This window comes from Myotis yumanensis, unplaced genomic scaffold (genome assembly GCF_028538775.1).
Source record: "Myotis yumanensis isolate MYYU_CA2020_CCGP unplaced genomic scaffold, mMyoYum1.0.hap1 SCAF_4, whole genome shotgun sequence".
Lineage (NCBI taxonomy): Eukaryota > Metazoa > Chordata > Mammalia > Chiroptera > Vespertilionidae > Myotis > Myotis yumanensis.
Window position 1 is genome coordinate 90,974,796 of NW_027223755.1, and position 27,273 is coordinate 91,002,068.

The 27,273-nt window shown below is 41.3% G+C and overlaps 1 pseudogene; it reads right to left on the reverse strand.

The window, feature by feature from the left end:
* Positions 1-1,498: 1,498 nt before the first annotated feature.
* LOC139009044 (mitochondrial fission factor pseudogene) lies at positions 1,499-2,733 on the reverse strand (annotated as a pseudogene).
* Positions 2,734-27,273: the final 24,540 nt, after the last annotated feature.

Consider the following 27,273-nt stretch of genomic DNA (forward strand, 5'->3'; position numbering starts at 1 on the left):
TTGGCCAGAAAGGTATCACATAGCCACCTGTAGCTGCAAGAGAGCCTGAGAAGGTGAGAATTGTAGCTAGGCTCATTGGTAGTTAGTTCTCTATTATTGTCACTTACAGATTTATTAAGAGAGAGTTGTAGCAGGTACAAGTTATAGAGATAATTTTGCATAACAAATGTGTTTCTACTGAATTACCTGGAAAGACACCTGACCACAGAGCCAATTTTCCTGGGAAATCTTGAAGAGATTGGAAAACTTGTATCAGATTTAATTTTCTAACTGCTTGAGTATTTCAATATTTTAATTTTAGCCTATCATAGGAATACTAGTATTATTCAGCTTAACAAACATCTAATAATTAGCAGTTATGTGCCAGGCATTGTGCTAGGTACTGAGGATATAAAGATGATGATGATGGTGATGATGATGATACTGATGATGTTGAGGATAATGATGATGGTGGTGATGACATTAATGACTAATGCTACTTACCCTCTGCAAATCAGTATTCTAAGCACTTTATTCATACTGGCTAATGGACTTCTCACAGAAACCCTAGGGGGTTGGTACTATTATTCCACCAAATATACGGAGGATGAGAACACGGAGGCACAGAGAGGGTAAGTAATGTACTCAAATCTCTCAGGCTGGCAAGTGTCAATGTCATGATTTTAAGATGGATCCATGTTCTTAACTACTGTTGAATCTCAAAGGCCTTAACATTTAGTTTTAGAGGCAGGCACATATGCATGTAACCAGTAGGCAGACGTTACTGGTGATCTAGACAATATTTAAAACATTAAAAAATTAAATGCTAATATTTTACTTATTTATTTTTAATAATTCTTTATTGTTGAAAGTATTACATATGCTCCCTACCCACCCCCCCCATTGATCCCCTCCAGCCTGCCCCCCAGGCCTTCAGCGCCCTATTGTCTATGTCCATGGGTTATGCACATATGCAATACAAGGTCTTTGGTTGATTACCTCCCACCCACCCACCCTCCCCCGCCTTCCCTCTGAGATTCCGCACTCTGGTTTTTTTTGTTTTTTGTTTGCTTTGGTTGACAGTTTATTAAATACACTGCAATTGTACCTTATTCTGTAGTTTTTGAAATCATTCACACACGAACTTAGTAAAAATGTCCCTTATAGAAAACCACCTGAAAAACTAAAATAAAAGCACACATATTTTACACACATATTAGATAAACTGCTGAAAATATTAGGACTTATTTTAATAATAAAGGTGAAACATGAGGTGGCTTGATTTTATTAGTTCTAACACCAGACCATGACTTTCAGATGTGTTAATGCTGAATGTGGATGTGAGCATGTCTATTAACAAAACTGTTTAACAATGTTTGGGAAACAGATCAAAGTAAAGGATTTTTCTTTTACAGATACTTTTCTAAATCTATTCTCTACCTACCCCCATTCAGAGAATTACTTGTGCAAACTGATGTGGCAAAAAATTAATTCCTTTTAAAAAACAAATCAGAGCCTATTTACACAACATGCAAAGAGAGAATTTTAAGTAGGCGTTATTGCAGGACTAGTTACAAGGGAATACAGCTAAGTGGCAGAATATACCTTTACCTCTTCAAACATGAGTCTTTCCCCTTCCCTTCTGGAAGAAGTACATTTTCAGGGCGTGGACTATAAAATGGCATATTCAATGCAAACACAGAAACAAGGAAGTTTGCAAATTCTTTATATTTCCAGCTGTTGAGACAGTATTTTTTGAGAGCTGAGGTTACTCTAGCGGCGAAACCAGAGCCAGCTATTAAGCAGCCAGAATGCTACCGTAATTGAATACATGACCATTTCTCTTTTAGCACGTTCTTTGTTCTCCTCTTCTAGAAGTTGTAGACGTCGATTTAATTTGATTATCTGTCGTCTTAATGAAACTGCATCTACAACATTCATGTCATCTGCAATTGCTTCAACTGTTGCATCTATATTTGAAATGCCATACGTGTATTCCGGTGCAGAAATCGGTGCCTGGAACCTTGAAATTTTATTTCTTGGGGCAGAATCTGATCTGTGCCACATGGAATCAGTTCTGACCAGCTGTCCATTTTGGCGAACAGCATTTTCACTCATAGAGCGCTCTCTTTTTAGTCGGCCAACTGCACGGACTTCTTCATTTTGGGGAGTTGAAGGAGGTGTTTCTAAATCCAGAAAATCTAGTGGTCTTTCACTTAGTGTAAGTACACGAGGTGGTGTTTTTAGTGCCAGAGGTTTTAAAGAAGTTGACTGAATGAGGTCAAGATCTCCTGGCCTTGAAAATGGAATGTCTTCATTGTTTCCTGCTACGACAATCCTCTCTGGAACCTGCATAATCACACTGGCATTTGGAACTCCTTCTTGGAATTCTTGTTCCAGGTCAGCATTTGGTGGTGCTACCTTTAATTTTTCTGGGACCCTCATTCGCTGACTAATACCTTCGGTGTATTCCATTTCATATTGAATTCGACTAATTTCCGCCATCTCGGCAGCAGTGGGAGAAGGAAATGCTACCCCACTCACTAAATGTGTACCAACCTCTACTTGCTATTTGGCACTATCTGCTTCTGTGCTTCATAGTAATCCTTTAACTTGCTTCAGTGTGCACGTGCTGGATGTAGAGCCCCTTTTGTCCCCCTGGGCCGGCTGGAGGGTCCCGGGCGAGGGCCGCCGCCCGCCGGCTCCCGGGGGCTCAGGTGGGCGCTCTCGGAGGCCGTTGGCCGAGCGCACAGAGGCGCCCGGGCAAAACAGTGGCCGGAGCGGCCCGCAGCGGGCCGGCAGAAGAGATTCCGCACTCTGTTCCATGCTTCCATGTCTCTGGATCCACTCCGTTCATCAGTTTATTTTGTTACGTAGATTCCACATATGAGTTAAATGCCAATATTTGAGGGATTTCCCCAATTTTCTGGAGAGAAACAGAACCAATAAAATATGTGTCTGTATAGATATATAGAAAGGTATTATTATGAGGGATTGGCTCATGTGATTGTGGAGGCTGAGAAGTCCCACACTCTGCTGTCTGCAGCTGGAGTTCCAGGGAAGCTGCTGGTATAGTTCCCATCCAGACCCGAAGGCTGGAGAACCAGGGGAGCCGGTGGAGTAGGTTTCAGTCTGAGTCTGGAGGCTCAGAACCAGGAGTGCCATGTCTGAGGGCAGAAGAAGATGGACATCTCAGTTCAAGCAGAGAGAGCAAATGTACCCTTCCTCCGCCTTTTTGTTCTATTTGAGGCCTTACTGGATTGGATGATGCCCACCCACATGGCTGAGATGATATTCTTCACTCTGTCTACTGATTCCAATGCTAATCTCTCCCATAAACTCTCTCACTGACACACCCAGACATGTTTTATCAGCTATTTAAGGCATCCCTTAGTCCAGTCAAGTTAACATATAAGATTCACCATCATAAATGGCTTCTCTTGAAAAACACAAACAGACAAAAAAACAACACAACTCAGAATCTTTTGCAACACAGGACTAGGACTCATATATGGCAGTGGTTGGTTGGAGCTAAGTGGTGGCTTCTCCATTTAGCAGGACACATTCTTTCCTGGTCCCCACTCCCCACCACTCCCTACTGTCTCATACTTCATCTTATACTTCATGTAAGTATACTACCTATACTTAAAGCATATATAATACTTTCTTTTCTTGTGATTTGAGTTTGTATTCCTTGCACTAAGAAGCATCAGAAGGTAAGATTGGAAACTTTGAAAGCACAGAGAAGAAAGCAGACCATATCTGAGTTGGGTTCTCAGAGTGAGAGCAAGCTTATTAAATGAGAAGGGAAAAAGGGTATTCCTGGAAGATATAACAGCACATGCAAAGGTAGACAGACTTGAGAAGATGCAAAATAATTGCTCTCTTCTGTCATGACATTTGTGGAATTTACCATAGTTGAAATCTATTAATTTGTTTGTTACCAAAGAAGAATAATCTGTCCTTTTTAATCACTATACCCAGCCCGAGCTTTTGATACAGCTTTAATTTCCCTCTTGTTCTATTGATCAAATAAAAAAAAAAGTTTTGTTTTTTTAAAGATCCCTTTTTGCTTTCTTGGCTGGTGCTTGCTGTGTATAGAAATTGATTTGTTTTCTTTCCAGCATGCTGGCAGATTTACCCTCTCTGCCCTCATCTCTGTTTATACCATAGCTTGAAACTTCCAAATGGAAAGCCCAGGGCAGTCTTTCTGAGGAAGGATGTATGCAGACGGGCTTGCATTTGAATCTTGTCTCCATCGCCTTATAGCTGTGTGCTTCTGGGAGACGTCTTTAACCTCTCTGGTCTTCGGTTTCCTCATTTGTAAAATGGGAATAACAGAAGTCCCTGTCTTCCAGAAGGGTGTAGTGAGTTACTACATGAAAAACACTTGGAGCAATGCTGTCACTCCATGTGGGCTGTTATGACGGGTGCTACTCAGTGCCCGGCCCTGTGCCAGGTGTCAGGGCGACCGGAGAGATATGGTCCCAGCAGGAGGGGGCTGAGCTTCTGGCAGGAAGGCATCAGGAAGGTCTGAAAGGAGAAGAATATTTCACTTTGAAAATCCTTTGCTTTTTCATCATAGACGGAAATGCCAATATCACCCACCCCCTGAGTCTAAATCCTTAGTTCAGAAATGTTGCTCTTCAGCGAACTTTGCTGGAAACTTCATGCTGGGTAGATAAACACATCAGCACACAGGCGCTGGGCCATTCCACACTGACATCTTGGCTGGGAGAAGGGAGAAGGGAACGCAGGCATTTTTTCATCTCCTTTGAAGGGAGCCCAGCAGGCGAGGCAGGAGCAGGCGAGGAAAATATATCTGAAAAGATAGATGGGAGATCATATTTAATGTGGCCCAGTGATAAATCAGTCTTTTCTCTGTGTGTAAATTTTGTTTATAATGGCATAGTCAGAACAGCTGTGTCAAAAACAAAACAAGCCCTGCTGGTGTGGCTCAGTGGTTGAGCATGACCCAGGAGGTCATGGTTTGATTCCAGATCAGGGCACATGCCAGGGTTGGGGGCTCAATCCCCAGTAGGGGGCGTGCAGGAAACAGCTGATGGATGTTTCTCTCTCATAGATGTTTCTAACCCTCTCTCCCCCTTGCTTCCTCTCTCTAAAAATCAATAAAACTCTATTTAAAAAGAAAACAAAATTGCAGAAGAAACAAAAATCAGGTGGCTATTGTCCTCTTTGTCTGTGCAGCAAGCCCCAACCAAGGATTCTTCAAGATGCCTCTTTGTTCTCATTCCAACAGGGAAGGAAATGCCCTCAGGTCTTCGTTCTCTCCCCTCCTCCTGTTGCTTTTTCACTGCAGTGGTACATTTGCTGTCACCTTTGGTGACAAATTTGTACCTCATGGGTGCTGAATTTATTCAGCTTGTTCACCTAGGGAAGATTACAAATGAGGAACAAGAGTAGAATCTATGAAACACGTGTAAAAGGGAAAAAAGTGTCTGTAGAATGATGCGGGGGCAGCGTCCCCTCCCGCCAGGCTCCAAAAGAGAAGTGACATGAGACAAATTCAGTTCTGATTACTGCACACCTACAAAATGAGGCCAAAGGGCAGCAGGATAAGGAAACGCAGAGGCTCTGCCTGAATAGCAATTACGGACCATCAGATGAGCACTAACTTAATTCACTAGGTAATATTTGGAATGAATCTGTCATTTCATTTGTATTTGTCTCCAACTTGTAAGTAGAGGATGGGTGGCTAGAGATAATGCCAGGCAGAAATAATTCTTAGAACAAACAAAGCCAAATGAAGGCTGCTCTTTTAGCCGAGAGACTTGACATTCAAGAGGCAATGGAGGGATAAGAAATGCAAACAGCTGTTACTTACTGGGCTGTTGACAATAAATCTCCGTCCAAACTACTCCACAGTCGCCAGAGCTGCGTGGGAGGGCTTCTGTCGCTCTCTTCTTGGGAGGGGGCTTGGCAGGAGGGGGAGAAGGGAGAAGGGAACGCAGGGTGGTATGAAAAGCTACTGAGCCCGTTCTATTCCCTACATCGATGCTTGTTGAAAGGCATTGATACGGGGAGAGGAAAGATACCTGCAGCCTATAGTTCAGCCAGCTTCATCACAGCTCTTCTTGATTGGGGATGTGTTATGTTCTGAGCACTTGGCTTATGGTATTCCCTTTATTCCCCACAATATCTGTAAAAGTTAAGTAACATGATCTCTATTTTAAAATAAGCATTTAACTTTGGAATAGTTTGAGATTTAGAGAAACGTTGCAAAGATAGTGTAGAGTAGTGGTTCTCAAACTGTGGGTCACGACCCCTTTGGCGGTCGAATGACCCTTTCACAGGGGTCACCTAAGACCATCCTGCATATCAGATATTTACATGACGATTCATAACCGTAGCAACATTACAGTTATGAAGTAGCAATGAAAATAATTTTATGGTTGGGTCACAACATGAGGAACTGTATTTAAAGGGCCAGAAGGTTGAGAACCACTGGTGTAGAGGTTTCCAGTGTCCCCTTCCCCCAGTTTTCCCCATTGTCACTTATATCACTGGGGGCATTTGTCAAAATGAAGCAACTGATGTTGTTAGGTTACTATTAACCAAGTTCCACACTCTTATTTGGATTTCACCAGTTTTTCCATTAATGTCTTTGTCTTAGTCCATTTGAGCTACTGTATTAAAAACACCATAGACCGGGTGGCTTCCACACAGAAATTTATTTCTCACAGTTTTGGAGGCTGAAAGTCCAAGATCAAGATGCCGGAGATTTGAGAGTTCACTTTCTGGCTCAGAGATGGAGTCTCCTCACTGTGTGCTCACATGGTGGGAGGGGTGAGGGCCTCTATTGTAAGAGCACTAATCCCATTCGCGAGGGTTCCATCCACATGACCTAATCACCTCCCAAAGGTCCAACCTCCTGATACTGTCACTTCAGGTGTTAGGTTTCAACCTAAGAATTTTGAGGGAAGGCAAACATTCAGTTCATAGCAGTCCTCTTTCTGGTCCAGGGTCCCAACCACTGGACCAGATGATGCACCACGTGCCCCAGTCTCCTTCGGTCTGTGCCACTCTCAGTCTTCCCTTGTTTTTCGTGTCCTTGACAGTCTTGAGAAGTTTTCACTATCTAACAGATCGAGAAATTAATTCTCAAAAAGGTTAAATGACTTGTCCAAGTTCAGACAGCTCACAGAGGCAGTGCGGAATTTCTACTAAGCCAGTTTCCTGTGTGTTTCTAAGAGTTCAGCTCGTGTTAGAATCACCAGGTGGGCTCGTTAGAACTCAGACTGCTGGGCCCCACCCACAGAGTTTCAGATTCAGTAGCTCTGGAGTGAAGCCAAAATTTTCATTTTCAGCAAGTTCTCAGGTGATGACGAACATGCTGCTGATCCAAGGACCACATTTTTAGCATCACCACATTAAGCCAAGTCTCATTTAAGCTGTTTACCCAGACACAATTAATTAGATAGTTGTCAAATCTCCATTTCACTCTCTGAGGTATAGATAAGAAATTAGACTCTGCAATAACTCCCTTCCTCCCTCCCTCTTTTCTCTGCCATTTTGAGCATCACTGAACTAGGCACGGGACTATAGTCAAAGGTAAGTCATACCCTGGGTAGTAGAATGGCTATTGTGTGTGCAACCTGAGAGAGACTGACTTGCGCCTCATTCTATCACATCTGAAGTGAGCTTGTGACTTCTCATGAGTCTCTTCGTGTTAGCGTCCTCATCTGAAAACTGCTGCTAATTTCTACCCTAGACAGTGAGCCGAGGCAGATATTGAAGAAGAGGAGACTGACAGATGAAACGATGGAAACTTCATATATTTCCTTGGAAATATTATTCTTTTTCTTCTTGAGAAGTTGTCCATATTGTAGACTCCAACTTTATTCTTCTTTTCCTGCCTTTAAAAAAATATGCTGCTACAAAGCTGAAATGTGCTAAAATCAAAACTTGGAGTCTGTTAACTATTGATTTAAGGATTAAGCCCCTAAGGGGAATGGGTGCTAGGGCCTCACTAGGGGATCTACTCATTTATTAAACCTAATGGAAGACAAAGTAAACCTTTATGTCAGTATAATAGCTTCCAGTGATCCGGCATTTAATGAAACCACAGGTAAGAAATTACCAGGCCATTGTTAGTTACTTAAAAAAAAACAACACCCCCCACACACCTATATTATGTATTGTTTTCTTTTTTGTTAATTCTCACCCAAGGATATTCTTCTATTGATTTTTAGAGAGTGAAAGGGAGAGGGAGAGATGGAAAGAGAGAAACATCAATGTGAGAGAGACACATCAGTTGGATGCCTCCCATACGAGCCCTGAAGGGGGACCGAGCCAGCAACTGAGGTACGTGCCCTTGACAGGAATCAAACCTGGGACCCTTCAGTCTGATGCTCTATCCATTGAGCCAAACCAGCTAGGGCTATTATGTGTTGTTTTCTGAAACAGTTTCTAAAGGAATAACTCAAAACCACATTCCTTCCTTCAGATGATCTTGACCTTGAGACTATTTAAAATATTTCTTTAAAAGGATCTTGAGGGGGATAAAAATAAAAATACACAACCTCCCAGTGTTATCTGAAAAAGTGCTGCAAATTTTCTGAAACCCTTGAAGAATTCCTAACCTTAAGTACTCCTGTATTGATGATTAATATTATTTTCAAGCTCTCTCCCTATTTCATATTCTGATTAGAAGCTCAGTCTGACTTTTAAGTCAGGCCCAATTCGCAATAAAATATGAAACTTTAGGTGTTTCATCTGTTATCCTTCACATCTCTGCTCCTTAATCATTTAAAACACTTTCAAACAATCACAGATTTTCTAAAACAACACGTAAATCATCACACAGACAGGCCTCGGGGGCACGGAACAGAATTCGGTGTGTGTTAGCATATTTAATCATACCATTTTGGGGAAGATAATCCTTTTTAATTTTCTGAGACTGCGCTCGCTTGCTTTCATTATTTTCTTTACTTCAAAGATCAACTGGGCAACTATTTTTTTCTTCACAGCAAGGCTTATGGTATTACTCCAAATCCATCTGATTTCATGGCCTTCAGGATTGCTTTCCTGTGTAATGAATTTCTCAATTGGCAGTGTTTGTTAGGTGGAAACTTACAACTTCTTGGAGAAGTATTATCTTGCAGAAATCATTGGTAGGGTTTTCTGGAAAAGAAATGTTTCCATTCTATTTCCTGAGGTATAGTTTACTATACTTACTCCATAATAGTGTGTTGGGTCATGTTTTGAGATGTGTACTATTTTCTTTTTGTCTCCTGGTATTTCTCTGCTACCAACCCCATTTAAGCAGTGACTTGCTCTGTGCTCCTTGCCTCAGGCAGAGTTTGTGGCAGACCTGGCTTGTTTTACTCCTTCCCACTTCAAAATCCTAAATGCAGCCCCGCCAGGAGGTCATGGTTTGGTTCCCAGTCAGGGCTTCATGCCTAGATTGTGGGCTTGATCCCCAGTAAGGGGGTTACAGGAGGCAGCTGATTGATGGTTCTCTCTCATTATTGATATTTCTATCTCTTTCTCTGAAATCAATCAATAAAAAATATTTTAAAAATCCTAAATGTATTCATGAGCAGAGGGTTTAATCACAGAGGGCTTCTCCCTGGATTTGGAAAAGGGATTTAGAAAAGGGATTTGTAAAGATTCCCGGGTTTTCTGAGCTGGCAGGGCAGAAGAGAGTGCTAGTAGATTTTGAAGCTGGAATTGCATGTGGCTGCAAGTAACCGAGACCACTGACTCGTGCTATATAGTGGCTTAAGCAGCCCGCAAAGTGGTCTAAACAAACACAAAGGAGTTCAGAGGCAGGCAGTCTAGAGTTGGTGTGCCAGTGGCACAAAGTTATCAGGGACTTCTATCTCTTTGTTCCTCCATCCTCACTTTATGGTTTCCATTCTCAATACTGCCTCATCTTCCAACATGGCGACCAGAGCACCAGCCATCACATTCTTGGCAGCAGAAAGGTTGAAATAGTGCTTCTCCCAGGCAAAGCAACTCCTTGTGAAAGAGCTATTCCAAAAGTCACATGTAGTGTATCTGCTTATATCTCACCAGGCAGAACCTAGTCACCTGGCTGTATCTAGCTGAAAGGGAGACTGGAAGTTTAGCATCTATAATGGGATTCTGTGACTAAGGAAGATTGGGAGATAGCTATTTGGAAAGCAACTAGCAGCACAGGCCATAGACCTAAGTGAGCTTCATGCCTGATGTGGATCAATGATCATGGGCTAGACACTGTGGGCCCTCTGTCCTGTTTGATGAACTGGCACAATATAAAACCAGTAGAACCCTACTACGGCCTGAGGAAGGGAGTAGGGAAGCATCTAAGACCTTCAGGCCAAAGGAATGAGGTGTGAACTAGAAATCAAGCAGAATTATATAAAATAAAAAAAGCTTTGATTTCTTAAACAACTGCGATTAGGCTGAAATTTGTAATTTTTATTGGGGTAGATCATCTAAAAGTTCAGGCTGTGATTTAAATACATTTTTTAAAAACAGTTGAGCACCAGGACTTGATTAATTGTCTTGTTGTAAAAATGCAACATGTTGGAAGATGCCAGCAGTGTTTTTCTAAAATGACCCGCTGAGGATGGGCTGTATCATTTATCTCAAGTACCTGACAAATTCCTTGTGTGTTCGTTAAGTGAATGAATCAATGATGGTAATCTAGAAGGTTTTAGTCCCCCTTCAACTATTTTGATCTCTGTATCGTCAGATTCCTCTTTAGTTTGGTGCCTGGTCCTGCAGAATATGCTGCTGGACCTGCTGTGGTTGTTCATCTTTTCTGAATTTCCACTCCCTCATGAAAAGCCCTCTGTCTCTTTCCTCATTGGCCTATGGCCATCCTGATTTTGGCAAAGCATATGGAAAGCAAAATGGCAAAGCGTTTGCGATGCCATCTATCTGGTCCTGGTTTTTGTCCTTGGTGTGGCCAGATTAAGGATCTCTTGGGGCAGAAGGAAGCCCCAGGCCCACTCAGATATTTGGGATGACTTTGGATGGAGCCATTCATTCAACTATATATGATACAATTGCTACTTGCAGGCACTTCCTGAGACACTTAGTATAACTCAGTAAAGGAAGCAGACACAAGCCCGGAACTTCAGTTTTAGTCAGAAAATCAGACGGTCACACTAGACATCATTTGACTTCATTTCACCATACGTCACAGATGGTATCCTAGTAGCTTTCTCTGCATCTGGAGGCATTTTCCAAATGCTGACCATCATGATGGATCGCAGGTCCATATAGAAAAGGGAGTGATCTTTGAGTCCTGAAGAAGCTCCTCTTGTTTCTACAGATCATGGGTTGTGGGAGAGAGCATTAGCTGTGAGTGAGGTGGGCCTGGCAAATACCTGGATTTGGTCCAAGCCTGTCGTAAGGTGGCCTCTTCTTTTCTTTCCCACTGAAGCTGCTGGCCCTTCCCTGGTGCCCTTGACCCTCAACTTCACCATCAACGTCCTGTGCCATTTAGAGGACAGGCGGTCAGACTCTCTGGAGTTCAGCTCCACAGTCAACTGTACAAAACCTGGTGAGAACTTCCTGATGAGAGCCCCCATTTCTCTTTTCCAGTTTTCTCTCCACCCTCATATATACCAGGGATCAGGAAACAATGGCCTGAGGACCAGATCCAGCCCACTGCCTAATTTTGTAGATTAAGTTTTTTTTTTTTTTTTTTTTTTTTTTTTTTTTTAATATATTTTATTGATTTTTTACAGAGAGGAAGGGAGAGAGATAGAGAGTTAGAAACATCGATGAGAGAGAAACATCGATCAGCTGCCTCCTGCACATCTCCCACTGGGGATGTGCCCGCAACCCAGGTACATGCCCTTGACCGGAATCAAACCCGGGACCCTTGAGTCCGCAGGCCGACGCTCTATCCACTGAGCCAAACCGGTTTTGGCTGTAGATTAAGTTTTATTGGAACAAGACCTGTCCACTTGTTTACATATTTTCCCTGGCTAGTTTTGTGCTGCAATGGTAGAGTTGAGTTGTTGCAACACAGACCACATGGCCCTCAATGCCTAAAATAATATATTATCTGGCTCTATACAGAAAGGGTTTGCCAACCCTTAATTTATACAATTTAACTGCTTCTGTTTGCTTTTAAAATCATTTATAATAAAATTTTTAAATACAATTAATGTAGAAGATGCATATTGTTCCTGCAACTACTACCATAGAACAGTGTTCATCTACTGACATTGTCTCAGTCACATTAAATCACAGGTGAAATGCATGGCACTTGGAATAAACTGCTGAGATATCTGTCAGATCATTCTTCTATAAAATTTATGATTCTGTGTAGCTGAACTTGGAAATGTATTTCCTCTATAAAATAATTTGGGAAGATATACAACAATATTGGTTCTTTCTCTCTTAGGTGGGTCAGAATAGTCTGGGTTTAAATTTCAGTTTATTGGTTTTGATGGAAGGGCGGCTTAAAATTGACTGGAGAGGTAAGCAGGACCTTCAGGCAAAGCTCCTCAAAGATTTGGTCCCATTTAAAAAAAAAATACATATTTTTATTGATTTCAGAGAGAAAGGGAGAGGGAGAGAGAGATAAAAACATCAATGATGAGAGAGAATCATTGATTGGCTGCCTCTTGCATGCCCCCTACTGGGGATCAAGCCCAAAACCCTGGCATGTGCCTTGACTGGGAATCGAACTGTGACTTCCTGGTTCATAGGTTGATGCTCAGCCACTGAGCGACACCAGCTGGGCCATTTGATCCCATTTTAAGAGCAAAGGTCAGTGAAGGGGTTTCAATAGGGCAGTTGCACAATCAGATTCAAAATTTTAAAGATCTCATGCTGCCTTTCTTATTATGGGAAAAGTACTGTACTCTTGTAAGCTTCAGTTTCTATATCTATATATCACAGAAAGACACACACCCATGTTTAGAGTTTGAAGGAAATCATTTGAAGAGTGATATCCCTAAAATACTTATCCCAGTGTCTGTCTGACATATTATAACAATTTGTAAAAAAGTTAACACTATATTTGTGCATATTCATTCAAGTTACTCTTAATTTGTGTGTAAGCAGTAGTTTTGTAATTCCTTCATGTAAAAGCCAGACTTTCTTTGTAAAGGTCATTGTTAGACACACATATTTGTGGAGTAGAACCTTTGTACATTGTTGGTCTGTGGGAGAGCTATTGATTTTTGTATATTTATCTTGTATCTAGCCATCTTATTGAACTCTTATTAATTCCTCTATTTCATCACCTAATTTTCTTGCTTATTCAATCATATTGTCTACAATATTGGCTTATTTCCTTACGAACCATTATTTGTGAATTACCTTCAACTTCAATTTGTTTGGAGGATAAAATTTATCCTTGGAATCCAAGCCAGATTGCATATTACAAAAAGATTGTTTGATGGAGAAGCAACCACAGTTTAAATTACCTCAGCAGTTGAATAGGATGGTAATTGCAATGATTACATAAGACATAATTTGGAAATTAAAAGTTGGATATTTAACCTGCCAAGTGGAATAGAAAACAGGCTATTATGTGTATGATTGAGTTTAATGAGCTGTTTATATGACCTTCACATTCCTCATATGAAATCATGCATTTATTCTATTATAAACCCAGGAAAGGTGAGAGAGGTATAAATACACATCTCTTTCCCTCACACCTTATTGCTGATTTGGAATATAAAATGGGTCTTGAATTCTAGAATTTCTGATTATGCTTTATTACTTAAATGTACATCAGCATATGTAGGGCATATAGTTCTCAGTCTAATTCCTGACATGTAATAGGTATTATCGATTGAATGTTTGTGACCACCCAAAATTTGTATGTTGAAACCTAATCCCCAGTGTGATAGTATTAAGAGGTGGGGATCTTTGGGCAGTGAATAGGTCATGAGAGCGAAGCCTGCAAGAACAGGATTAGTGCCCTTATAAAAGAGACCTGAGCAAGCTCTTGCACCCTTTTCCATCATGTGAGGGCACAGCGAGAAGAAGGCTGTCTATGAACCAGGAAGCAAGTGCTCACCAGATGTTGCATTGGCCAGTGCCTTGGTCTTGGACTTTCCAGTCTCCAGAACTGTGAGAAATAAATGTTTGTTTATGTTACCCATTCAATGGGATTTTTATTATGGCAGCCTGAACTGGCTAAAACAATGGGAATCTAATAAATTTAGCCTTCCCTCCCCTTCCTTTAAAGCACATGTCTAAAAACTGTAACCCATTATTTTCATGTCGACCTTGTCCTACTAGGTCTACATGGTCTGCCTCTTGTCTCGTCTCCTACCACTTTTTCTTGGCTTCCTTCACTCTAGCTCCAGAGATCTTGATCTTCTTTAAACCTTTGCACTGGCTGCTCCTTCCAACTGAAAGGCTGTTCCCTCCATAGTCACGTGGTTCCCTCTCTTCCTGGATTAATCCAATTCTTTGATCACATGTCTGCTCATCAGAAATGAGGACTCCCCTCATCATCTTAACTTAGCATTCTTTTCCTCATCATTCTCTATTCCCTTCTGCTATTTAATTTTTAGCATAGCACTTATCACTAGCTGATACATTTTATATTTATTTTATTTGTTCCTATAGTTATTGCCTCCCTCAAACCCCTAACACACGATTAGAATGAGCTATTAGAATGTCAGCTGTACAAGGATGGGGATTGTACCTGCCTTGTTCTCTGTTCCATTGTCCATGCCTAAAATAGTGCCTGGTACATAGTGTGTGATTAATACATATTTGTTGAGTAAACAAATGAATAAATGCTGCAAGCTTTAGTATATTATTTATGATGATGAGCATTAAAATCCTCATTGATTTAGAAGAATCAGACAAATGCTGATATCTTCTGAGGTGGGGGTGAGAAGCTCCCTTAGGGGCTGAAGCCTTAAAGCTTAGGCATTGCCATGGACTGAATTGTGACAGTGTGAATTTCCAAGCTTAGACCTTCAGAGACACACACGTATGGCATATATCTTCTCATTTTTCTGGAAGTTTCCAACCTTTGCCATGAGAAGAACATGCTCCAGGGAGCCACTGCTCCTAGAAAGACAAGAGACACCTGAATCTAGATGCTCTGCTAATATGCCTAGATCAGCCAAATTCAGTCAATCTAAGATGTATGAGTTAGAGATAAGTGTTTCCTATTGTATGATTTTGAGGTTGAGGGATTGTTTGTTAGGTAGCAAGAGATGACTAAACATGCAACATTTCTGAAGTATCTTTGATGAAGAAATCCTTTTGTCTTCATGGACCAAGTTTTTAAGATAAATTTGAGCCTTTTCATTTGATGATCTACTTATCTTTCAAAGAATTTTATCACCTTAATTCACAAGACTTTTGGTGGGAATTGGACAGAAAGGAGTCCTACTTGGAATGTAATGTATGGCAAATGGTTTTTTTTAAATTATAGAAAATTGATCTCTTAGAATATATATTTTTATTTTTAATTACTATAAACTTGAATAGGAAGGGGGAAAGAAAAGAGGGAATCGGTCATGCACATTCAGCTTGTCAGTTACTGAGATTATGCAGCCTCTGGGAGTGGTTACTAGCATGGATTCAGTGGCTCAGTAATGTCAGAGTTGGTATCTTTACAATTTTCTTGCTTCGTGTGTGTGTGTGTGTGTGTGTGTGTGTGTGTGTGATCACAAGATGACTCCAGCTCCAGCCATCTCATCTTCAAGTCCAACTTCTTTTCTTTTTTTCAAGGCCAGTATACTTTTTAATCATAAAAACAAAACTTTCCCAGAAGATCTACTCAGTATCTTTCCATTTATATCTTGTGTCACTTGACCATTTGTAGCGGCAAGGGAGTCTGAGAAATCAAGGTACTAGATTTTCTGGGCTCTATAGTGGGACAGGGCAAGAGTTGGAGAAAGTAAGTTGTGAAAATCTACTGGAGCAGTCAATCAACTGACTGCTAATATAGAAATTGGAATTTCTACCAATACTTTAAGCCCCTTGGATAACGGGGGGAGGAAACTTCATCCTTATTGCCATGGCTTAGAAGCTTTTCCTTGTGGGTGGAAGAGTAGCTCATCTGGTTACTGAGAATGGCGAAGAGGTGCCTCCCTGTCTATGGTCTCTGCCTGTAGATGAAGAATGACTTCCTTTTCTTCTTCCTCTTGTTATCCCTCCTGTTTCTCAGATACTCTACTTAAGCAAAGGCAAGAAAAGGCAGAAAAATTGGGTGCAAGCAAGTGGGTCAGATTCATCTTCCATTGATGAAGCTGATGCTCTGATACTTCCTATTTCATAGTTTTTAGTTGGGCCAACATTTTAGATAGAGAAGAGTAACCCCAGGCCCAAACACCTTCCTTTTGTGCTTTCACAGTTTACATGACAATTTTGCACCCCTTTAACAGTAACTTGATGAATTCGGCATCACAGGAATTCTTTGACCCCACTTTACAGATGAGGAAATTGAGCCTGGAGAGAACAAGTGAAATACTAGAATGAGCTGCACACAGCTAGTGTTGGCATAGCCAGAACTCAAGCCTGCTCTTTGCACTTCAGCATGCGACACTGCTGTTCCTATAGCTTTATTCTACATTCTCTTAGTGCAGTCCCATCAAGTCTGCTCATCCTGTCGTATCTGTTTTTACATGCTGTAGTCATTTATCCTGCATCTCCCTCCGGCCCAGAAGAGCAATGTCTCAGCAATAGGTCAAAGCTAATATGCCAGCAATTTCCCAGAGCTGGATTGTTGAGGAGCTTGTCTTGATTTATTATTCTACATGTGTTGCTTAGGCAACATTGATTTATGATCAATCTCTACATTACAAAATAATCTTAGAACCTGGTGAAACTGTTCAGGAAGCAGAGGTGGCCTCTTGAACAAGAATAAAATGCTCAACCTTATACCAAATCACCTGTGGCTGACTTTCCACAAATTTTTAGTTAATGCTACGCAGACTCTACACTTGGTTTTCCAGACTTCTTAAAGGGAGATTGGCCACCAGGTTACAGTTTTTTTGCTTTGTTGTCTATGAGTGCATTTTGGAGTAGGGTCTTGTCAAGTGCAGTAGAATAGTTTTTGGCTCTCAGTTCTAATTTTTCCAGTGGCAAGTAATGCCTAGCAAACAGGAAGCTCTTAAATGTTTGTTGAACAAATGAATTAATGACTAGACCTTTGGGTAATATGTACAGCTTTCTTGGCCCTGGCTGGTCACAACTTCTTTCTGTAGGTTTCCTGGACATTCACATATAATGTAAGGATTCTAAGAACCTCCCTGGTTCTACAATGATTGAGTGGCATCCATTCACTTTGAAAAATTCCTGGAAGAAGGCAATAGAGCACTATTGTTAGTCACCTCTGAGGTCTGATGGCCTAGGTTTGAATCCTGTCTCTCCCTTCTTGGCTCAGTCACTTTAGGCAAATTTTTACCCTATTGGGCCTCCTTTTCTTTATCTGTAAAACAGGAATTCTATTGTCAATACCTAATGCATGGGTGGAGCAAGATTAAATATAAATTAATGCATGTTGAGTGCTTAGCACATTCATGGCACCTAATAAGTTAAGCCCTCTTATTTCTTATTTCTGTTAACTCAAGACTTAATGAAGACAAGATTAACATTAGCTGAGCATGACTGCATCCACCTGATGGAATGAGAACTGAATAGAGTTTGTTATGGAATAGTTCAAGCCAAATATTTACAATAATCATGAAGGAAGTATAAAGGGGTTACCAAGACAATTAGTCTGCTGTGGCTGAGAGTAGAGTTACTTTTGTTGGCTTGGAGCATTTGCAGTTCCCTCCCTGTATGTGGACCTCCTATTCTGTGCTCAGATAGTGCTTTAGACTTATTTGTTTCTGAACCTTCATTCTCAGCCTCTGCCTGGCCAATTTGTCAAAGTTTAGATTTCTAACAACAAGGACGTTATCAGCTCTATTCCCAGAGACCTGGCCTCCTTCCAATTCACTCTGCAAAATGCCTGCTATATTTGTCCAAGAAAGTATTTAGTTTTTCTCTTTGCTCATCTCAACAGCTGTTTATCTTGTACCAATCCTGGGACTTGCACTTTTGCAATTTTTTTCTGGTACATAATGACGGAGAATAAAATGCACAGATTTTAAGTGTACAGTTTAAGTTTGGCAAATATTTATAGTTATAGCATCCAAATGCATATCAAGATATTGAACATTTTTATCACCCTAGAAAGATCCATCATACCCATTTCCCTCCTCCTTCAAAGACAACTGTTCTGCATTTTATCTTTATAGATTAGTTTTGCATGTCCTTGAACTTCTTTGGCTCCGTCAGATTTACCCCTGCTGCAGGGATTAGAAGTCCATTCCTTGTTATTCTTCAGTAGTGTTCTAGTTTATGACTAGTCTGTGGTTTACTTATCCATTCTTGTATTGATGAACATTAGGGTTGTTTCCAGTTTTAAACTATTACGAATAAAGCAGCAATTAACATTCTTCTATAAGAATTTTTGTGGACATGTGCTTTCATTTACTTTTGTGGAAATGGGAGTGCATTCCTCCATCATAAAGTAAGTGAATGCTTGCAGGAATTGCCAGACTGTGCTCCAGAGTGGCTGCCCCATTTTGCATTTCCATGACCTTCGGTTGCTTGGCATCTTCAGCAGCACTTAGTATGGTCAGCTCTTTTTATTTGAGCCATTCTAGTGGGTGCTGACTAATGATGTTGACCATCTTTTCATGTGCCTTGCATTGATGGCTAGTTCACATTGCTCCTATTGATGGGAGAGTGATTTCCACATGGGGGTTGAAACTGAACACAGTGTTTCTCCTGACTCCCGATAAGGGATACCACTCCCTTTCCTGTGTAACTCCTCTTAACACCCTGCATTGGTTAGTTTTATGTGTCAGCTTGACTGGGCCATGGGCTGCCCAGACATTTGGCCAAAGGTTATTCTGTGAGCACATTTTTTGGATGAGATGAATATTTAAATTGGTAGACTGAGCAAAGCAGATTTTACTCCCCAATATGGCTGGGCCTCATCCAACAGTTAAAGGCCAGAATAGAACAAAAAGGCTGACCCTTGTGTGAGTGAGGGGGAAGTCCTCTTGCCTGCCTGCCTTTGAGCTGGACATCCATTGTTTCCTGCTTTCAGACTTGAACGGAAACATCAGCTCTCCCTGTGTCTCGAGATGGCCAGTTTTGGGATTGGAACCTATACCTTCAGCTCTCCGGAGTCTCCAGCTTGCCAACTGCGGATCTTGGAACTTGTCAGCCCCATAATTACATGAGCCAACTCCGAATAAGAAAACTCTTTATATCTATATCCTATTGGTTCTCTTCCTCTGGAGAACTGTGATTAATACATATTCCTTCCCCTTCCACCATCTTCTCCCAAAGTGCCCCATTTTTGCTCTCTTTCAGCATAAGCATTTATATATGGTCCTGTGCTGTCATCATTAAAGTGGCCATACGCATGTGTGCAGTACTTTCATTTAGCATCTCTGGGCTTGCAATTAAAATCCTTGCAGAAGACGTATCTGAATTCCCCTGCCATTTAACATGGTGACCTCCCGTTAGCATCACAGGAGAGAGAGCCGCTGGGTGGTGGATGCCTGGCTCTTAGGCTGTTGTTCTTCGACGATCTTTTCTAACTGGAAGATATGATCTGACAACATAAAAATGAAATGGTTCTTGCCCTCCTAATAGCAGCCTGACTAATAGAATAACCAGGAGGATGACAAACCTCCATGGAAAGAGGATGATTAAGGATGCTGATGGATGCACAGGCACTGCCGTAGAGATCTGTCTCCTCACTACAAGATGGATATAAACCCCTTATTTTCTTGATGGGAGCTCAAGCATAACATTCCAGAAAGCAGCGCTCACATTCATCACGAGTGGGCATGCGCTGCTTCAGAGACGCGAAGGACATGTTGCTGTCTTTCTCCCTCTCTTTTGAAACGTCCTATTGAGTTACTTGTTTACTTCTCCACTAACTTATTCATGTATTTATCTATTATGTATAATGTTCATATATTATTTGTTTATTTACTTACTAAAGATCATATTTATTTATCTATGAACAGAATGGGAGTGAAGGATAGCCCTCTTCTTTAATTTTTCTAACCACCCCTCATACTCATATTAACAAGTCCAATATCTTCTCCCTTGAGATCTCCAACCCTTTTCCAAATTATACATAAATTCAAGGAGGAGGCTCTACAGTATGAAGGGGATACTTTGGTTTCCAAGTACCAAATTGTCTCTAAGAGAGAATTCGTGGTTTGGAAACTAGCCCACCCAGCTGGGTGTATCCTTTCCTCACTGCTGAGAGTCCAGCCTGGCCTGTACTGTGAGCTCTCACCGCCTCTCTAGTCTGCCCTCAGCCCAGGGACTGGTCCCAGTGCGGGACTAAAGCCAGTCTTTCAACACCAACCTCCAGGGGCTAGTGTTGAGGCCCAGGTGCTGGTTCAGAGGCCCCGGTGATGAGCAGCCCCTCTGCAGCCTTGGTGTGTTGTTTCTAAACACTCACACCTTCGGCGCCTTCTGGAGATGCTAGTAGGATTGATTAGCATCCTCACAGGAGGAGGGGTCACTCACTCTTCGTTCCTATCTCCTCAAAACACTCATGGTCCCTCCATGAATCTTCCCATTCCCTCCTCAGCTCAGGTCAAGGGTATGGGAGGGGCAGCACTTGTGAAGCCCTGGGGATCTCATTACTTCTCCCTTCAGGGTTGTTGGTGCCTGTGAACTGGAAACCTGTCCACGTAGGAGTTCAGGGAAGGCACCAAGAAGTTCCCTGTGCCTACAGAGTCAAAGTGACAGCCTTCAATCCTTTCACTGCAACATCTTTTTAAAAAAATATATATTTTATTTATTTTTGAGAGGAAGGGATTGGGAAAGAGAGATAGAAACATCAATGATGAGAGAAAATCATTGATTGGCTGCCTTCTGCACACCCCATACTGGGGATCGAGTCTGCATCCGGGCATGTGCCCTGACCTAGAATTGAACCGTGGCATCCTGGTTCATAGGGGGATGTTCAACCACTGTGCCACGCTGGCTGGGCACTGCAAAATCTTAAGAAACAACTCACTAGTCACTTTGCTATGAAAGTAGTGCTTACCCATTAATTTTCATTCATTTATTTAAGAAATAAAGAGAGAAAATAAAATCACTCACTCATTTTATTCCACCATCTAGAGCAGTGATTGCGAACCTATGAGATGCGTGTCAGAGGTGACACTCGAACTCATTTTTTTGGTTGATTTTTCTTTGTTAAATGGCATTTAAATATATAAAATAAATATCAAAAATATAAGTCTTTGTTTTACTACGGTTGCAAATATCAAAAAATTTCTATATGTGACACAGCACCAGAGTTAAGTTAGGGTTTTTCAAAATGCTGACACTCCGAGCTCAAAAGATTCGCCATCACTGATTTAGAGTTACCCCGTGTGAAATTCCGTATGTATCATTTCAATCTCTTTTCCATGTACCTAAACACACAGACAAGATCGAAATATTTAGTATTGTGTTGTAACTTGATTTTTTTGATAATACATTATTCATGAATTCATTCTAAGTTATATATTAAGTAGCTACTGTGTGCCAGGCACTGTTCTAGGCACTGAGTATACAATACCAGCAAACCCCTGGCCCTCAAGCATCTTTCTTTCTTTCTTTTTTCTTTTTATTTATTTTTTAAAAATATATTTTATTGATTTTTTACAGAGAGGAAGGGAGAGGGATAGAGAGTTAGAAACATCAATCAGCTGCCTCTTGCACACCCCCTCCTGGGGATGTGCCCCCAACCAAGGTACATGCCCTTGACCGGAATCAAACCTGGGACCCTTTAGTCCGCTGGCCAACGCTCTATCCACTGAGCCAAACTGGTTAGGGCAAGCATCTTGCTTTCTAAGTAGGGTAGGAGCAGATGGAGAAGAAACAAAGCAAATAATATGCTATTTGTCAAATAATAAACATTCAAGAGAAAATATAAAGAAAGGTAGAGGGATATAAAGTGTGTGTGAGTGTGTGTGTGTGTGTGTGTGTGTTGAGGGAAGCTGAGATTTTACATGGGATGCCTCATGAAAAAGGTGATTTCAGAGGAAAATTCTGGAGAAGACAAGGGAGAAGATATTCCCAGGGAGAGGGAACAGCCAGAGCAAAAGCCAGAGTCCACAGTGCACCTGGCTTGTTCCCGGAACGGTGAGGAGACCCACCAGGGAGAGTGGCGAGAACAAAGGGAGTGAGGAAGGAGATGGGCACTGAGACGTGGGGTGAGCATAGCAGCTCATGGAGTCACCTCCATTTTGAGACTCCTTCCTGGTTCTTCACTGTTTCTCTGAGACAGGATTTGTACAGACTGCTTCCTAATGGGTCCTCATTTATGTAGCCCACTTCCCGTTACTGGACTTTCACGTCATTTCTAGTTTTCCAAGGCGGTGGGTTACCTGCTGTGGCTTTCACTTACCGAGTGTCATGCTCTGAGGAAGGAAGGCAGATGCCGGGAAATGGGTGGTTGGTGACAGCCCATTTCTACATGTGGGGTGAATTTTTGAGTCATTGCCCTTAACGTGCATTCATTTTGGGTTTGTGAAGGCTTGATGCCATTGACCTCTAGGGCTGGGAATGGCAGCCTTTCTGTCCCTGAGCAAAATTAATGGGATGATACAATGCCTGATAGATTTGCAAGACAGAAAAGTGCTGGGGCTGACCAGCTACCCCTGAACGACGATGAACAGATTACTCCGACACAGTTTGACTGTGGGGAGAGGGCTCAGGGACGGCCTGACTGACAGCAGCCAGGCAGCCTCGATTGCCTGCCTCTTAGCCTTTTACTAGTATTGCAGTTTTTAACTTTAGATACAATTAGTAGAGGAATCTTGGGAGGACACATGTTTACATTGTCCTCTAGGCAAGGATTTCCAGGGATTATGCGTAAGGACTCCAGTAAGCACCCGGGGGTCTGCAGGTGCACAGACTTGTTTGGAAGTGTCAAGGAATAATTAGGGGCGCCGCCTTCGACACTCCCCTAAGTCAGAATTCTGACAAACAGGGCAGGCGGCCGTCCACACACTTCCCTTTTCTCAGAATGTCCTCCTCACAAACTTTCCAACCAAGTCTCATGCATCCCAACATCAAAGAAGGAAGAAGGGAGAGTTAGAAAAGGCAAGGACAAACAGTCATGCAAGAGAAGACCTAGAAAGGGAAAGCTGGAAGGCTTTATAACATTAATCATGTTTTTGTTTTCTTTCTGATTGAAAAGTAAGGCATGCACAATAAAGAAAATTTGGAAAGTTTACAAAAGAGTAAATATTTAGGTTAAAGCCATATAACCGCATATCTAGATATAATTAGGCAACTTTTTATTGCTTTCCATTGAAATATTCATGTGATTATATATATTATCTATAATAATAAAAGCATAATATGCTAATTAGACGGGATGTCCTTCTGGGCAACCTTCTGGATGAAGCTGCGGCAGCTGGGGCCAAGGCAGAGGAGGCAGCGGGGGCCAAGCCCCTTGCATGAATTTTGTGCATCAGGCCTCTAGTATATATATAATTACACAGTTTTGGAGTTTTCTTTTTGTCATTTAAAACCATGATTTTTAATCACCGTATAATATTCTATCAGTATTGTATATAATGAATTAGTTACTGAACTAGTATGTAATTAATGCTATAATTTCCTTATTATTGGATGCTTTGGTTGTTTTTAATATTATACTGTTATAAATAATGCAGCCATGAAATCCTTCCTCAGGCATCTTTGACTGTGTCTCTGAATATTTTATAGGACAAATTCCTAGGAGTGAGATGACTGGCACAGGCAGATGAATTTTTGTTTTTTAAATACCGAAAGCCTTGGAGGGAAGTGGTTGATACTTTGTGCAACAATATTTGATTCATTTAACCAATTGTGTACAGGTGACTGGCTGTTCAGATCACGATTCCATAATTTTGGTATTACTATCTACTTGGTGGCAGTTCCTCAGATAGTAAAAACAATATTTGGAGGAAGCACAGGGAATCGCTGGACTTGATTATTTTTTAAATTCATAAAAATAGAATTAATGTAAAAAAAAAAAGATTTAAAAGCATCGTGTGGAACTTAATTAATTGTATCTGACACCTCCACCCCCAAAGCCCTACAAAACCCAACCATGTTAAAATGTGTTACATCTATTAGACAATTAGACATTTGAATGATGACTGAATTTTGACGATATTAAGATATTGCTGTTGACTTTTTAGGTGTGATGTTAAAACATGAGTCCTTATCTTTGAGAAGTGTATTTGGAAACATTGAAGATGAAATGATATGATGTCTGAGATTTTCTGCCGAGTAATTTGGAGGGCTATTTGATGGGGCAGCATTGGTCGAGGGTTGATAGTAGTTGGGTCCGTTTATATCAGGGATCAGTAAATGATGGCCTGAGGACCAAATCCAGCCCACTGTCTGTTTTGTAGGTCAAGTTTTATTGGTTTACATATTTTCCTGATTAATTTTGCACTACAATGGTGGAGTTGAGTTATTGCAACAGAGACCCACCTGGCCCTCAACGACTAAAATAATATACTATCTGGCCCTATGCAAAAAGAGTTTGCCAACCCTTGATTTATACAATTTTAACTACTTCTGTTTATGTTTAAAATAATTCATAATAAAAAATTTAAATATAATTAATGTAAAAGATTTATATGTTTCCTACAATTACTACCAAAGAACAGTATTTACCTACTGACATTGTCTCAGTCACATTAAATCACAGGTGAAATGCATGGCACTTGTAATAAATTGCTGAAATATCTGTGAGATCATTTTTCTATAAAAATTCATGATTCTGTGTAGGCAATGCATGCACAATGTAAGATTCATAGGGCATGCTCTGGAAAGTAAGTCTCCCTCCCTGCTCTCTCTCCTCCACCTAGCTCCCTTCCCTGGCATTTCCTGTTTATTCTTCCAGAGATAATCTCTACATGTATAAACATAGTATAAATAGATTCTATCATTTCATATATATATATATACATGTATATATATATGAACAATATATATGTGTATTTGCTTTTTTGTCAGTTAATAATATAGTATCTTTCCATATTAGTAATATATTAATTCCTAAATTACATATTTGTGTATAATTACATATGTTTGCATATATATATTCTTAAATTATGTGTATATTATAATATATGTACTTTTTGTTCTCAGTTTTGGATTATGGGGTCAGAGGCACCAACCATGAAATTGAATCCTGGAGAGGGCGGGGTATTGGTCAGTAGGAGAGGGTGGGTATTGGTCAGTAGGAGAGGGTGGGGTATTGGTCAGTAGGAGAGAGGGTGGGGTATTGGTCAGTAGGAGAGGGTGGGGTATTGGTCAGTAGGAGAGAGTGGGGTATTGGTCAGTGGGAGAGGGTGGGGTATTTGTCAGTGGGAGAGGGTGGGGTATTGGTCAGTAGGAGAGAGTGGGGTATTGGTCAGTGGGAGAGGGTGGGGTATTTGTCAGTGGGAGAGGGTGAGGTATTGGTCAGTAGAAGAAGGTGGGGTATTGGTCAGTGGGAGAAGGTGGGGTATTGGTCAGTAGGAGAGGGTGGGGTGGGACATCCTTTATTATACTTCCCCATCTCCATTCTGAAGAGTAGGTGCAGAAAGCATTCAACAAGTTGGAGTCTGGTGAATATTTGAAGTGAAGGTCTAGTATTCTCTTTATCCTCCCTTAAAACACCCAAGAAAGACAGAAACATCAATTAGCAAATCCTGTTTTCTCTGCCTTGAACGTATCCTCAGAATCTGAGAACTTCTCACTCTTCCCATCCTGGTCTGAGACCTGTCACCTCTCATCTGGTGGCCATGACTGTCTCCTATATGGGGTTTTCTTCTTCTACCTGGTTCCTACAGTCTGCTCTCACCACAGTAGCCAGCATCATCCTTTTAAGTGAAAGCATATTGGGTCTCCCCTTTGCTCAGAACCCTCCAATGGCTCATTCAGAATGAAAACCAAAAACCTCACAAAGTCCTGCCACAGTCGCCCCTCTAGGGTCCTCTTCCTCCCTCTCCTCTGCAGCACATGGGCCTCTGGGAAACTCTCGGCCATCATCCAGGTGGCTTATCCCTCACTTCCTTCAAGCCGTTGCTTAAATGTCACCTGCAACATGCCTTCCCCAACCCCCAATTGTAAAATCCCCACTCCCAGGGTTTCTTATCCCCCTTCCAATCTTTCTTATTATTTTTTCATCCTTTCTGCTTTAGCTTCCCGTGGCTGTAACAAATGACCGCAAGCTTGGTGGCTCAAAACAACAGAAGTACATGGCATCACAGTTCTGGAAGTCAGAAGTCTGAAATCGAGGTCTTGGCAGGGCTGGTTCGGGAGTCTCTGAGGAAAAATCGATTTCATGTTTCTTGACTAGATTCTGGAGGTTGCCATCAATCCTTGGTGTGCCTTGGCTTGTAGATACATCACTCCAACCTTTGCCTCCATCTTCATGATGCCTTCTCCTCTCTGTGTTCTCTCCTTCACTTCTCTCATAAGGACACTTGTTGGATTTAGGGCCCACCCTAATCCAGAATGAGCTTATCTTGAGATCCTTAATTACATCTGCAAAGACCCCTTTTCCAAATAAGATCACATTCACGGTTCTAGATGGACATATATCTTTTGGGGAACGATCATTCAACACATTAAATCCTTCTAGTCCCCATATATTTACTGATTCATTTCATACTTGTCTTTCTCCCTCCAGTAGGTTATAAGCATCAAGAGGGTTGACTTTTTTTTGTCTATTCTGTTCCCCCGCCCCCCCCTGACCCCCCCAGGGTTCTATTCCCAGTGGCTAGACAATGCTCAGCATATAGCAGTGGCTGCAATAAGTATTGTTTGAAAGTGAATGAATAAATAGATGAAGTTCTTTTGCCAAAGGTGTTAGTATTGAGAATTGTAGGATATCATGTTTTCTTTCTACCAAAGACACTTTGGTTAATATATCACTGGCCAAAAAAGGAATTTGGAATATGAGGATTTGCTGTGAGATGTGCCCTACATAAATGGTTGACACGAGTCTAAAATAATTACAGAATCCATTTATAAGCATAAGCTTTGAACGGGGGGAAATAAACACCTATAAAGAAATGGCACCCTGGCCTGTGTGTGGCTCAGTTAATTAGAGCATCATCCCATACACCAAAAAAAGGTGGTGGGTTCAATTCCCTGCCAGGGCACATACTCAGGTTGGGGGTTTGATCCCCAGTTGGGGCACTACAAAGGAGGCAACCAATTGATGTTTCTCTCTTAAATTGATCTCTCTCTCTCTCTCAAAATCAATTAAGAAATTGCAGAGCAAGGACGATAGGCCACTGGAGAAATGGATGAAACCCTGAGGCATGG